Source organism: Pinus tabuliformis, chromosome 8 (genome assembly GCF_031772625.1).
Source record: "Pinus tabuliformis cultivar Carrire ecotype Pingquan chromosome 8, CPIR1, whole genome shotgun sequence".
Taxonomy (NCBI): Eukaryota; Viridiplantae; Streptophyta; class Pinopsida; order Pinales; family Pinaceae; genus Pinus; species Pinus tabuliformis.
The window spans coordinates 1619530308-1619542666 of record NC_142294.1 but is presented as its reverse complement, the minus strand read 5'-3'; the positions used below and the strand labels follow the sequence as shown (position 1 = coordinate 1619542666).

General features: G+C 40.5%; 1 non-coding gene across 1 annotated transcript; it reads right to left on the bottom strand.

Annotated features, from left to right (window-relative positions):
- Positions 1-6446: 6446 nt before the first annotated feature.
- LOC149242293 (U5 spliceosomal RNA) lies at positions 6447-6564 on the bottom strand. The gene has a single exon (XR_016246855.1). It is a non-coding gene; the product is annotated as a U5 spliceosomal RNA (small nuclear RNA).
- Positions 6565-12359: the final 5795 nt, after the last annotated feature.

The following is a 12359-nucleotide window of genomic DNA, read 5'->3' as shown; positions in this document are numbered from 1 at the left end:
GTGCTTTCTTCAACTTTATGTCGGACTACTAATCAAGTTGATCACAAATTACAAACATACATGAGTTGGGGTATATTGTTTCTATGTTAAGTCACAATTTTTTTATCTTCGCCGAGAATATAAATGTTCTAAACAATGAAAATTATTAAGGTATGTGTTGTAGCGGCTACAACCATCCTCCAAAATTTTGCCTTAGCCTATTTTGGAGCCTCCCTACCAACCTTCACAGTAGCTTGCCTTGTTGTGCCAAGTCCTCAAGCTTCAGTGTCTTTCTTGCTCAAAGGCAGCCTGTCAATCACAGTTTGATCTTTTCCCTTCACATGCTACTCATCCGAACTTGGTCCAGCTGCAGGCTGAGCAGCTTCCCAGTGAAATTTGTGCATTTCTAGAGGGTAACCAGCCTTCCCTCTAGGAATTGTGCAATTCCCTCTAATAGCCTGCTGGGCTCCAGGATTGCACAATCTTGCCAGCCAACCCTCCCAGCAAGATTTGCGCAATTTTTTCCATCAACAGGTCGTTTAGCCCAGGACTTGCGCAAATCTGGGCAGCAGTCAGCTGCTAGGTCCAGAAATTGCGCAATCCCCTTGGGCAGTCAGCCCAGCTTACGATCAGAAATTTGCATGTTTCTCTAGCAGTCGAGCAGTCGCTTACATGTGCACCTGATTTGACCGGTTCCCTCTAGGACCAAGCAAAACAGACTTGCATGCATAGGTTGCTTCTCCCAAGGCAGCATGCAAATGCATCCCTTGTTTCAGGGATCTATGTTTAGCAGTTGGAGGTTACATGTAAGGAAAAATTCAGAAACCTCCCTCCAAGTGTCGCTTCCCCTAGATTTGTGGCATGCGCGTCACAACCTCGATGTTATCAAAACTCATCAACCGGATGCTGCAAAGCTCATTCCTTACATCAACCTTATAGCTCTGACATCCCACATCACATCTAGGAGCAGTCGGCACATTCAGCTCAGTTGTTTTGGGGTAAGCTCGCTTCCCATGCCTTGTGTTGCATTTCTGTTTCTTTTTGGGTTTTCACTTGTATGAGTATTGTTTGCTTGATTTCTTTGAACGCCTGTTGTCATTTACATATATTCTAACTTGTCCTAGCTTTGTTTCAATTTTCGTTGTTATCTCACTATTGTCGAATGCATGAAATTGTTTTGCACAGACATTCGCCCAACTGGTGAACGACCTCACCCACATTCATGTTGATTTGTTTGCTCAATCCTCCATTTATGTTTTGCATGCATTGTTTATCACTTATGCTATCACTTAGTGTCGCCATGCATTTCATCGACTTACTTGCTTTCACTTGTTCGTCGTTGAGTTGGGCCAACCTTGGCCCGGTCTCTACTTTCACCAAGGCTGCATTGCACAATCTGGAGAAGGAAGGCTCACATTCCTCTCCAGATTTGTGCATTATGGCCCAACACTGGCCTCTTGGACTGAATTGTGCATTATGGCCCAACACTAACATCCTGGACTGAATTACGCATTTCTAGATGTCAGTGGTTGCTTAGCTCAAAAATTTGCGCAAATCTACCCCTGGGCCAGCAGTCCTTCCGAGCTAGGATTGCTCATTGCGCAATCCGAGAAGCTAATTGCCCAAATGGATTGTGCATTGCGCAGTTCCAGCAGTCAGTGAGTCTCTTAATAGCCCGGACTATGCCTTGTGTAGTCATGGCAGTCGGTCTCCCGACTGAAATTGCGCAACCTTCATGATCATTCACCTAGGTATGTTGCAAGTCAGTTCTCATGTTCATTTTGGTTTTCGACTTACAGATTACTTGTTATGAGTGTTGCCATGTCTCCAGATATCACAGATGTTCATTTGCCTCTCAGCAGTACAGGTACAATGGTTTCCAAAAGAGCAGAGACGAAGACATGGTTCAAAGCACGGTTGGGGATGCAGTTGATCAAGTGTCCGTGGGCTTACCTACTCACGAAGACATCAAGTTGTTCATGGACAAGGACATCAAGCAACATCATCACAGCAAGCAGTGTCATGAACAACAGGTGAAGGCAGCATACCAAATGCAACGAATGCAAGAGGAAGGTTGTTGACAACATAGAGGTAGAGCAAAGTTGCAAGATCAAGTAGATCCACTGATAATGAAAGCAACTTTGGAGACTCAGGCTATGAAGTGACGGTGCGACATGAAGATCGCGTGAAGGCAGAAGATGGAACAAAGAAGGAGTTGCATGTGCTGAAGCAGCAACTCAGGAAGAACATGAAGCTGCACAGACAGTCCAATGAGTTGCAGTAGGAACAGGAACAACAATGGGCGCAACATGCACTCATGGATGAAACTACGCCAGTACGAGTTAAGGATCCATCCCAACAGCTGACACAGAGCAAACATGGTGAGCAATGTTGTTGATCGCATGCAAAGGATCCAGCAATATGCATGTTGTTGAGCGCATGCATGCAATCCAACCCATTCAACACACTCACCAAGGCGAAGGCAAGAAGCAAGTCCAACCGGGTTTGAACATGCACTTTGGCAAGTTGATGCACATGACCTTGAAGATCAGCATGGACACTGTGCATCAGTGTGTTTCCAGTGCAACCGTACCCAAGAAGACCATGTGCATGTTAGCAGAGGAGTTGGATGAAGGGGCTGAACCAATGCACCGGTTGCAACGGAGGCAAGAGTTCGCTTCAACAAGATGTCACCATGAGGTACATGCACATCATCACGAACGACCAAGCTTGGCATCAGCTCACCAGCTTCACCATCACAAGCATGTCAAACAATTGGTCTCACCACAGTGGACCGAGTGTCAGTGATGTCTTACAAGGCTTGCTCGAGCCATGTTGTCTCACATGAGTACATGTGCATTGTAATGTTGAGTCATGTCAAGTGTAAGTCGAGTGTCAACAGTTGGATGTAACAGTCATAGAGTAGGTGAAGAGTCATGACGGTAGTTGAACTGTCACAAAGGGGAAGGTCAAGTGTCACCCCACCCTTTGCTATAAATAGTCCCTCATAACTCATTGTATGGGCTTTTGGTCAGCCAAGCTTCTACTAAGACTATCTTAAAGAAGGCTTGGACAGTATTGTAATGCGCCTTGGCTTCTCCACTGCACGGAGCTAGTACATCTCTTTGGAGGAGCAGGTGGATGTGGCTATAACGTTCCACTGATGGGGCTAGCAGGTTTACATGGTGTATTGTATGATTGTGACTTACACTTCTTTAATAATAAGAGCCAACACATTTTCATGCATATGTTGTTATTGTAGTTGGACTGTTCTGGTTGCCTTAATGATATATGTTGTTTAACTTACGTACTTGTATATGAAATAATATGTATGCAATTATATGAATCTTGTTGTTAATGTGTTGCATATGTTGTTAATGTTGTCACCGTCTGTGTCGACTTCTCTGCCGGACACCAGACAGACCTTTCTCTGAACCTTGTTATATCAACTATCACACTTGTCTCAGACTAATCCGTGAGTGTTGTTCGTGTTATCTTACCTTGTATGTTGTGACTGTCGCATCCGTGTCGACTGCTCTGCCGGAAGCTGTGCATGTCCTTTGTGTGGCGTGTTCCTAGTCGAGTTGGGACTAATCTCTTTCAACCTAGAACTCACTTTCACCTTCCTCTCCCTTTGAAGTGTTGGAACCTCTCATACTCATTCCTTGACTCACTGCATCAATCACACCCTTGCTACTGACAGAGTTATCTTACTTGCCTCTGTGCGACATCGCGGTCAAAGCATTACCTTATGACCCAATGCTGGGACTCCTACACCAAACGGTCTGAGGTCTAATTGGGACTTCTTACCGGGGAGATCCCCTTGACATGTTGGCAGGTCCAGCACCGTCAACAACATGACAAAGGCACGGCCAAGACTTTGGAAAAAAAAAATTCAGTTTAGTCTCTCTAACATTTACAGTGTTCAATGTGACATGCTTGATATATTCACTTTCCATTTTAGTGTCTTGGATATAGGTAGAAATCTCCCTGTGGTGATTTGGATATGTGCTTTTGGAGTGAATTCTAATTATAACTTTGTCAAATCTTCTTTACATTTCAAGTATGGTTGTGGCACACAATCAACAAACCAGTGTAAAATTCTATGAACGATAGGAGAGAAAATATGTATTGCCTTCCACTGTAAATTTATGCTTGGCAACATTTCAAGTACAAATGGATTCATATTTGTGTTCCTATTTTTCCAAGTTTTTTTTGTGTTAAGGTGACACAGACTTATGACCTTATCTCATTATTTCTCAAAAATGGGACTCCGTAGATTGATATATGAACCCTAGGAGAGAAAATATCTATTCCCTTCTACTGTAAATTTATGTTTGGCAACATTTCCGGTACAAATGAATTCATATTTGTGTTCCCATTTTTGTGTTAACGTGACCAAGACTCTTATGACATTGGAATCTGATTATTTCTCAAAAATGGGACTTCGTAGATTGGTTTTGGGTTGCCTTTTTTACAACAATTGAATTAAGGCATAGTATTATCATACCTAGAAAAGCAAACTGCATTCGACGATACAGTATGGATGAGATGTGTAACATCTTGTGTATCGCTGGTAAATCAACTAAAAAAAGTTGAGGCCTATATATATATATATAAATAATTAATGTATAAATGATTAGATCTAACGGTGAAGAACATGTGTTTTTTTTGGAAGATACAGGTTTTTTTAGAGGGGATATTGTATGTATATTTCACTTTTGTAAACTAACAAGTAAAATCGCTGTAAAAATATATATATCTCATAAATAAAGAAGTCTATTTGTTTTTTATCTGACAAAACAAAAGAATCATTACCGTCAATTTGATCTCTAATCAGGCCAAAACAATGAAATTAAATAATTATTATTATTAAAATCTTTTCCATCAATTTAATATCCAATTAAACCAAAACAATAAAATTAAATAATTATTATTATAATATATATATATAATAATAATAAAATAAACCAACATAAATCCATTAGCACCAGATCTTTTAAGCGGCAACTTGGTTCCTAAAGCTTTTCTTCGTCCCTCTGCAATTCTGTCGTTGAATCTACTGGTAAGTGCCATCTCCGCATCGTAACACCAGCTCTTTTAAGCAGCAAGGTGGTCCCTAAATCTTTTATTCATCTCTCTGCAGTTTTGTTGTTGAATCTACTGGTAAGTGCCATCTGGGCATCTTTGTTGTCAGATAATTTATTACACAAATTCCTAATTATATCTGTCCGTATTGCAGAAAACCTTTGGTTAGTCCAGATACTTCTGTTGATTTGAAATTTTTTAAAGTCTAATTTCTCCCTATTGCAGAAAACCTTTGGGTAGTCCAGATACTCCTATTGATTTGAAATTTTTTAAAGTCCAATTTTATGATGAGCCAAAATTACTTCAAATGTTTTGGCAGACATAACCCAAAATTTCAGAAACATATCTGTGAACTTTTGGGTAGAACCTTTGGATAATCCAGATACTTCTGTTGATTTGAAATTTTTGGAATGATAAGGTCAAATTGGAGTTGGCTGAATGAGCAAGTAGGAGTTTGGGGAAGGGACGCAAATGGAACAATATTGAGCGGGTGAAAAGGTTTTCTTCCACCCGACGAGATCAACCGGGGACATCCCACGCTGCGGATGGAGTCAGAGGATCTGTTGCTTCTACCTCCAATCCTTTTGGTCAGATTCACTTCTCCACTCGTAATAATACAGATGGAAACCCTTATAGTGGAGGACCTCCTACGTTTCGCCTACCTTCATATGGGCAACCTTCTATGCTCGGTCATCCTTATGATCATTTTCGCACTGCATCACATGCGGGAGCTAGTACTTAATATTAAGCCCCTTCTACAGAACCTCATTTTCATGGTCATGCTCCCCAGCCTGATTTAGCTGTTGAACAGAGACAGAATTGGAGTTGGCTGCATGAGCAAGTATAGTTTGGGGAAGGGACGCAAATCCCCAGCCTGATTTAGTTGAACAGACAGAATTGAACACTTCAGAAACTAGTCATGGTACATGGACCCAACCCAAGTCTATCAAGTCAAATTATTTCTTCATGATGGGAGTCAACCGATTTTCCATGCGCAAACATTTGGAGCATTGAACAAACAAACCAATCCCCAGTGCTCTCTCTTTTCATGATGTGAGTCAACCGATTTTCCATGCGCAAATATTGGGAGCATTGAACAAACAAAACCAATCCCCAATGCTCTCTCTTTTTTGTTAAGTAATAGAAGCACACGTGCGGATTTGATTTTGCACCATTTAATTACCAACATGATGATCTTTTCAGACGGATCTTTGATACATAACATATATATCACAGAACCTAAATATAGCTGCGAAATAAGGCACCTACATACCTGCAAATTGAATAGTATATGGGTGTCATTGATTCCGCTTTGGTTTTGCAAATTGAAGAGTATATGGGGGCCACTGATTCCACTTTGGATTTGTTTTGTGGGCTTCATATCTCAAATGAGAGAGAAGCCTCCAAAAATTGGCGTATGCCGCTGATTGTGGCCAACACACGGTATTCTTTAGTAAAAGGCGAAAGAATAGTTCGCTTTGTGTTGACCACACGGCTCCGTAAGTTCATACATCAATCGCCCGCTAATTTGTAGTCCGTCCTCTCTCTCTTCTTAATCTCACAATGAATGTGGGACAGTTTTTCACCATACACACTTCACTTTTATTTATTTTGTTCACGTGGAATATAAAGCAGCGCATCTGATTCAACAAAAACCAAAGCAACTATTTCTTGAAAGTGAAATGTTCGAGAGCACGAGGTGATAGGTTGTTCGTTATTTGTATACATGTATATAATTTTTTAAGAAGGGTTTAGACTTAAATTACATGTAGAAAACATTTGTCGATGTGTTTCGAACCAATCAGTGTGGTTCATCATCTGGACAAGTTGAAGAGTCAGATCATGGCTGCATGAGCAGATCTTCCAAACTGCTAGGTGTGACCATCAACAACTATATAAAAATGGCTAAATTTGTGATATTATATCAAAATATTCTTGTAATGCTAATCATGGGTTAATAAGTCAAAAGTTAATAACTAATAGTAATAATAAATAATATAATATTATAATCATAGTAAATAATTTTCTCCTTATAATTAATTTAATAATTTATATATTTTAATATATTATATATTTGTATTTTATTCTATTTTATTTTATTTATATATCTCTATTTAGTTATTAAATTAATTAATTTAATTCTTTTTAATTTATTTATTCATTTAATATCCAATAGGGATAAGATATACTCAATCTAGGTAAATAAGTCTAGAAATCTTAATTCCTACAGGTAAGTCACGTAAAGGGAAAAGGGGGTGTTTTATAATAATATTGATTTAATATAACTAATAATCTAATGGAATTAATAAATTATTATTGAATATTAGTTTAAAAAATTTGGAATTATCAAGGTAAGGGTAAAAGCTTAATATCAAAATTATTAGTAAAGTCGTCTAATGGATCTAGGGATGTTAGTACAAGCTAGGATTGATAATGTTAAGATATTAATGTTATGGTATTAGTAATAAAAATATTAGAACGAGAGACAAATTCTAAATTCAAGAAGGTCAAGAACAGGACAATTAATAAAATAAATTAACCACAGGAGAAACCCTAGGAGGATAGAAAAGTCATGGCTCAATGGAGAAGGATACGGGATAATACAGGGAAATATGGGGAAACCTAGAAAGCTAGAAAAGGTCAAAAAAGGGGAGGGGGCAAGGGGAAGGCATGACTAGGAAGAAAGGGTAGGGATCTAACAACTATTGATCTTACCTATGTCCAGGGAACCACAGACAAGATTGCTTGGATTCTTAAGAAGTATAATATTCCCTCAACCTTTAGGCCCTTCAACACGATTCGTAAATCCCTCCAATCGGTGAAGGATCCTATTGACCCTAAGGACATGAAGGGTGTCTACATTATTCCTTGTTCTTGTGGGACCCCCTATGTAAGGTCCTCGGAGGTGCGGTGCGGTTGGGCGCCGGGTGACCGTGCACGCACGCGCGACGGGCGTGCGATGGTGCGACGGGCGGGTGCGACGAACCGGGCGTGCGGAGGAAATGCGACGTTCCTGCGAGCTATGTGCGACGAACATATGCGACATAATGAACCTGCGATGGAGTGTTTATATGCGTGGGAGCCTTGGTTAAACATATGGAGGCCGACGTGGTGAATGTAGGGGCTTATGCGATGAAGTGTGGGCGTAGGAAGGTCGGCTGGGCAAGCCACCACCACGCCCTACGATTGGTATAAGTGTTGTTGCGTTGGCTCATTTCAATCATCCAACTTCGCACTTCCTACTTCGCTCTTGGAGTAGAGTCACTTGTGCGCAGTTTTGAGGAGGATGAGCGCATAGCTCATGCGCTCCTCTAGTGAGTCGCACTTGGTGAAGAACTCTTGGTGAAGAGGTGTATGCGTCGGGCAAGGTGTGCTCGAGGTGATCGTGCGGAGGTGTTTGTGCGACGACTTGGCGTGGGTGTCTTGGCGACTCGGGTGAGCGCCCGCCCATCGTGCAAGTGTGCACGGAGACTTGTTGGTGTGTTGGGTTGTGAACAGAAGCGTGTCTCGGGTTGAGGCGCCCATGTGTGGCGACTTGGAGGCGCGCCCAAGTTGGGCAAACGACACGACCGTGAAACGAAGGTTGGAACCGGAGGTCGTTGAGTTGGGCAGGCGGTACTACGTGTTGGTCACACGATTTGGGTGTTTGTCAAGAGTTGGCAAGTGGGACTGCGTGTGGGCAGGGATACACGGTTTGGGCGTTTGCGACCAAACGAAGAGCGAACCGGCGAAGACGTGCGACGAGGTGAACGATGGGTTGGAGAGTCGTGCGGCGACCGTGCGGAGGTGCCGACGAGCTGGGCAACCGAGTTTGCCGAAGTTGTGAAAATTTGGCTAAGTGTAAATTTGGGGTTTCCCAAGGACTTAGTCTGTACATTGTAAAAATGAAGATTATATAATATATTGATATTCGGGCAGACTCATATTACAGGGAGTTGCCCCTCCCTTTATATTGTGCAATTGTGTTCTTGTTATAATTGCTGTTGATAATGAATGAGTATGGGTGTTCATTGGTATAAAGGATAAACATAATAATACTTGGTTGCGAAACACAAACTAAGTAGGAAAAGTTGAATGTAGGCGTAGTCCACGAACATAAGTATTGGTGAAAAGAAAGTGTTCGGTGGTGCTGCACCTCGCTATAAGCGGTTGGAAGACTACCGCAGGTGTAGGGGCGTGACACCCTATATCGGGGAAACAGGGCGCTCTATCAATCAAAGGATCAATGAACATGCAGCTGACCTAAGGCATGGGAGAACCAAGTCTTCAACATTATCAGAGAAGCAGAAAAGACCAAGCATCATGTTTGTATTGAAGAGGCCAAGGTTATTGCCAAGGTTGCATGGTTCAATCACCGCAAATTTAGGGAAGCTATTGAAATTGAAAGAAGGCCAAACAATCTCAATAGAGATGACGGCTAAAAGATCAATAGTTGTTGGATCCTTGCCCTTTCTTCCTAGTCATGCCTTCCCCTTGCCCCCCCCCCTTTTTTGACCTTTTCTAGCTTTCTAGGTTTCCCTATATTTCCTCGTATTATCCTGTATCCTTATCCATTGAGCCATGGCTTTTCTATCCTCCTAGGGTTTCTCCTGTGGTTAATTTATTTTATTAATTGTCATGTTCTTGACCTTCTTGAATTTAGAATTTGTCTCTTGTTCTAATATTTTTATTACTAATACCATAACATTAATATCTTAACATTATCAATCCTGGCTTGTACTAACGTCCCTAGATCCATTAGATGACTTTACTAATAAATAAATTAAAAAGAATTAAATTAATTAATTTAATAACTAAATAGAAATATATAAATAAAATACAAATAGAATAAAATACAAATATATAATATATTAAAATATATAAATTATTAAGAAGAAAATTATTTACTATGATTATAATATTATATTATTTATTATTACTATTAGTTATTAACTTTTGACTTATTAACCCATGATTAGCATTATAAGAATATTTTAATATAATATTAGCCGTTTTTATATAGCCGTTGATGGTCACACCTAGCCGTTTGGAAGATCTGCTCTCCCTATTTAATATGCAGCCATGATCTGACTCTTCAACTTGTCCTGACGATGAACCACACTAGTTGGTTCGAAACGCGTCGACAAATGTTTTCTACATGTGATTTACGCCGAAACCCTTCTTAAAACTGTTATGGATCACAGAAGCCTCAATTCAACAATGTAAATAATTTTTAGTTTATTTTAGTTGAAATTATATTTGTTAATATGAAATTATTTTAAAAAAAAATTATATGGAATATTAATTTCTTTATTTTTCTTTTAAAAAAAATTATAAAATTTCGAAAATATTAAATATTATACATTTTATATATAAAACAATAATTAGCATTAAAACTAATTAATACAATAAAATTGATATATTTTTTATATAAATATAGTTTTCTATACCATATATATATATATATATTTTTTAACAAGAACGGTTGATTTTTATTTGGAGAAAAAGGTTGGGCTGCAGCCTAACAACCACTATTACATAGTGTATCAACAAATTGATTTCATGTGGCTCAGCGTTAACAGAATTATATTTTTTTAACAAGAACGGTTGATTTTTATTTGGAGAAAAAGGTTGGGCTGGAGCCTAACAACCACTATTACATAGTGTATCAACGAATTGATTTCATGTGGCTCAGCGTTAACAGAATCCGACTGGATCCATTGACCATTCGAACAAAAACTAGCTTAAACACTAGATTCTGGCGTGAATACAAAGAGTTCCTTGGTCACTGCGGAGAAGCATAAAAAAAGGAGACAGCTTATATTACAATTCTGGTTCTCTCTGATAGGATGAGGTAAGGCCTAATTGAGCCCATAAATGGATTGTTTATCCTGCAACACTCTGAATCCTCTGTTTGGGGCAAATTTACTGAGCCACTTCTTTATCACGTTGCTTGTGTGTTGAGTGCACGAGTATAGGTCGCGATGAGTGTGACAAGCACAATGTGAGGCCATGTCTATGATGCTGGAGCAGAGTTGTGTCAAGGCAAAGCGATCAACAGTGATCAGGTGAAGGTCGATTGAGCGATTCTTGCACCGTTTTTGGGCAATCATGGAGACTGAAGCTTTGCGTATGAAGGGCGTAACAAGGAATCATTGTCACCAATGCCTATTCTTGCACAACTTGGACTTCTGTGTTAAGGAATAGGATGTCATTCTGGTGCTTCATCATTCTTTGACAGGGCACCTTGGGCTAAGAGGCATCCCATGTTTGCCCTTGTGTCGGCTTCCTTGTTTAGACTTCGGAGGATGTGGTAGAATGAAGTGGTAGCGAAGTTTTGCAGCACTTTCCTTAGTCTCTCAAGGGTCTTGTTGAGCGCTGAGTTATTGAGATGATCACCTGTGTTTAGGATTTTATCAGGATTTCCAAGCCCCCAAAGACTTGAAGGTTTATTCCTTTGTTCCCTTGGGCAAGCTGGCAAGCTTTGAGCAGTCCTTGAATCTTTGCTTGGTTATTAGTGCTTTATCCTAGACCCCAGCTGAAGCTATCTCTTTTGTGCCCATCTGGGAAGTAGATTACACCCCCTGCTCCTGATATCCCCGCGTTTCCTTTGTAGGCTCCGTCAAAGAATATCGTGACTTTGCCTTGATTTTTCCACCACTTTTGGAATTCCAATTCAGAGATACGAAGCCGCCACTTTGGATTGGGGCAAGGCAATGAGAGGTTCTATTTATTACTGGCACGCCTTAGGGACTCACCGAGCCAACTGATCTCTTCAGGGAGGAGCGCATTGTCTGGCTTATGAGGTCAATTCTCATAAGTTTCCAACAGCAGAGCTTTGGCTTTGACTACCACTACATTGGGAGATTGTGATCTGTTATTGAAGATGGCTTCATTCCTAGCTAACCACACTTCCCAGCAGACGTATTTTGGGATTTCATACTAGATTGTGGCCCACATTGTTTTGCTATTCAACGCATGAGGGTAGCGCTCTTTCCAGGAGGCGAATAGACTAACCACTGAGAGCTGCACTAGTGTTTGAGCATTGAGCCCGAGCATTGCTTGCGCCCATACTTCATGAGTGAAGGGGTAGTCAATGAACCGATGTTCAATCATTTCCTGAGCCGAGCAGCAGAGAGGGCATCTATGTGGTCCTATAATTCTACGTTTCATTAAGTTATCTCTAGTGAGGACCCTTCTGTGCATGAGAATCCAACAGAAGAAGTTAATCTTTGGGAGGCTAAAGGGGTCCCATACATGCCGTCATAGCGAAGGAGAGTGGATTTGAGGAAGATGATCTTGGAGAGTTGTAA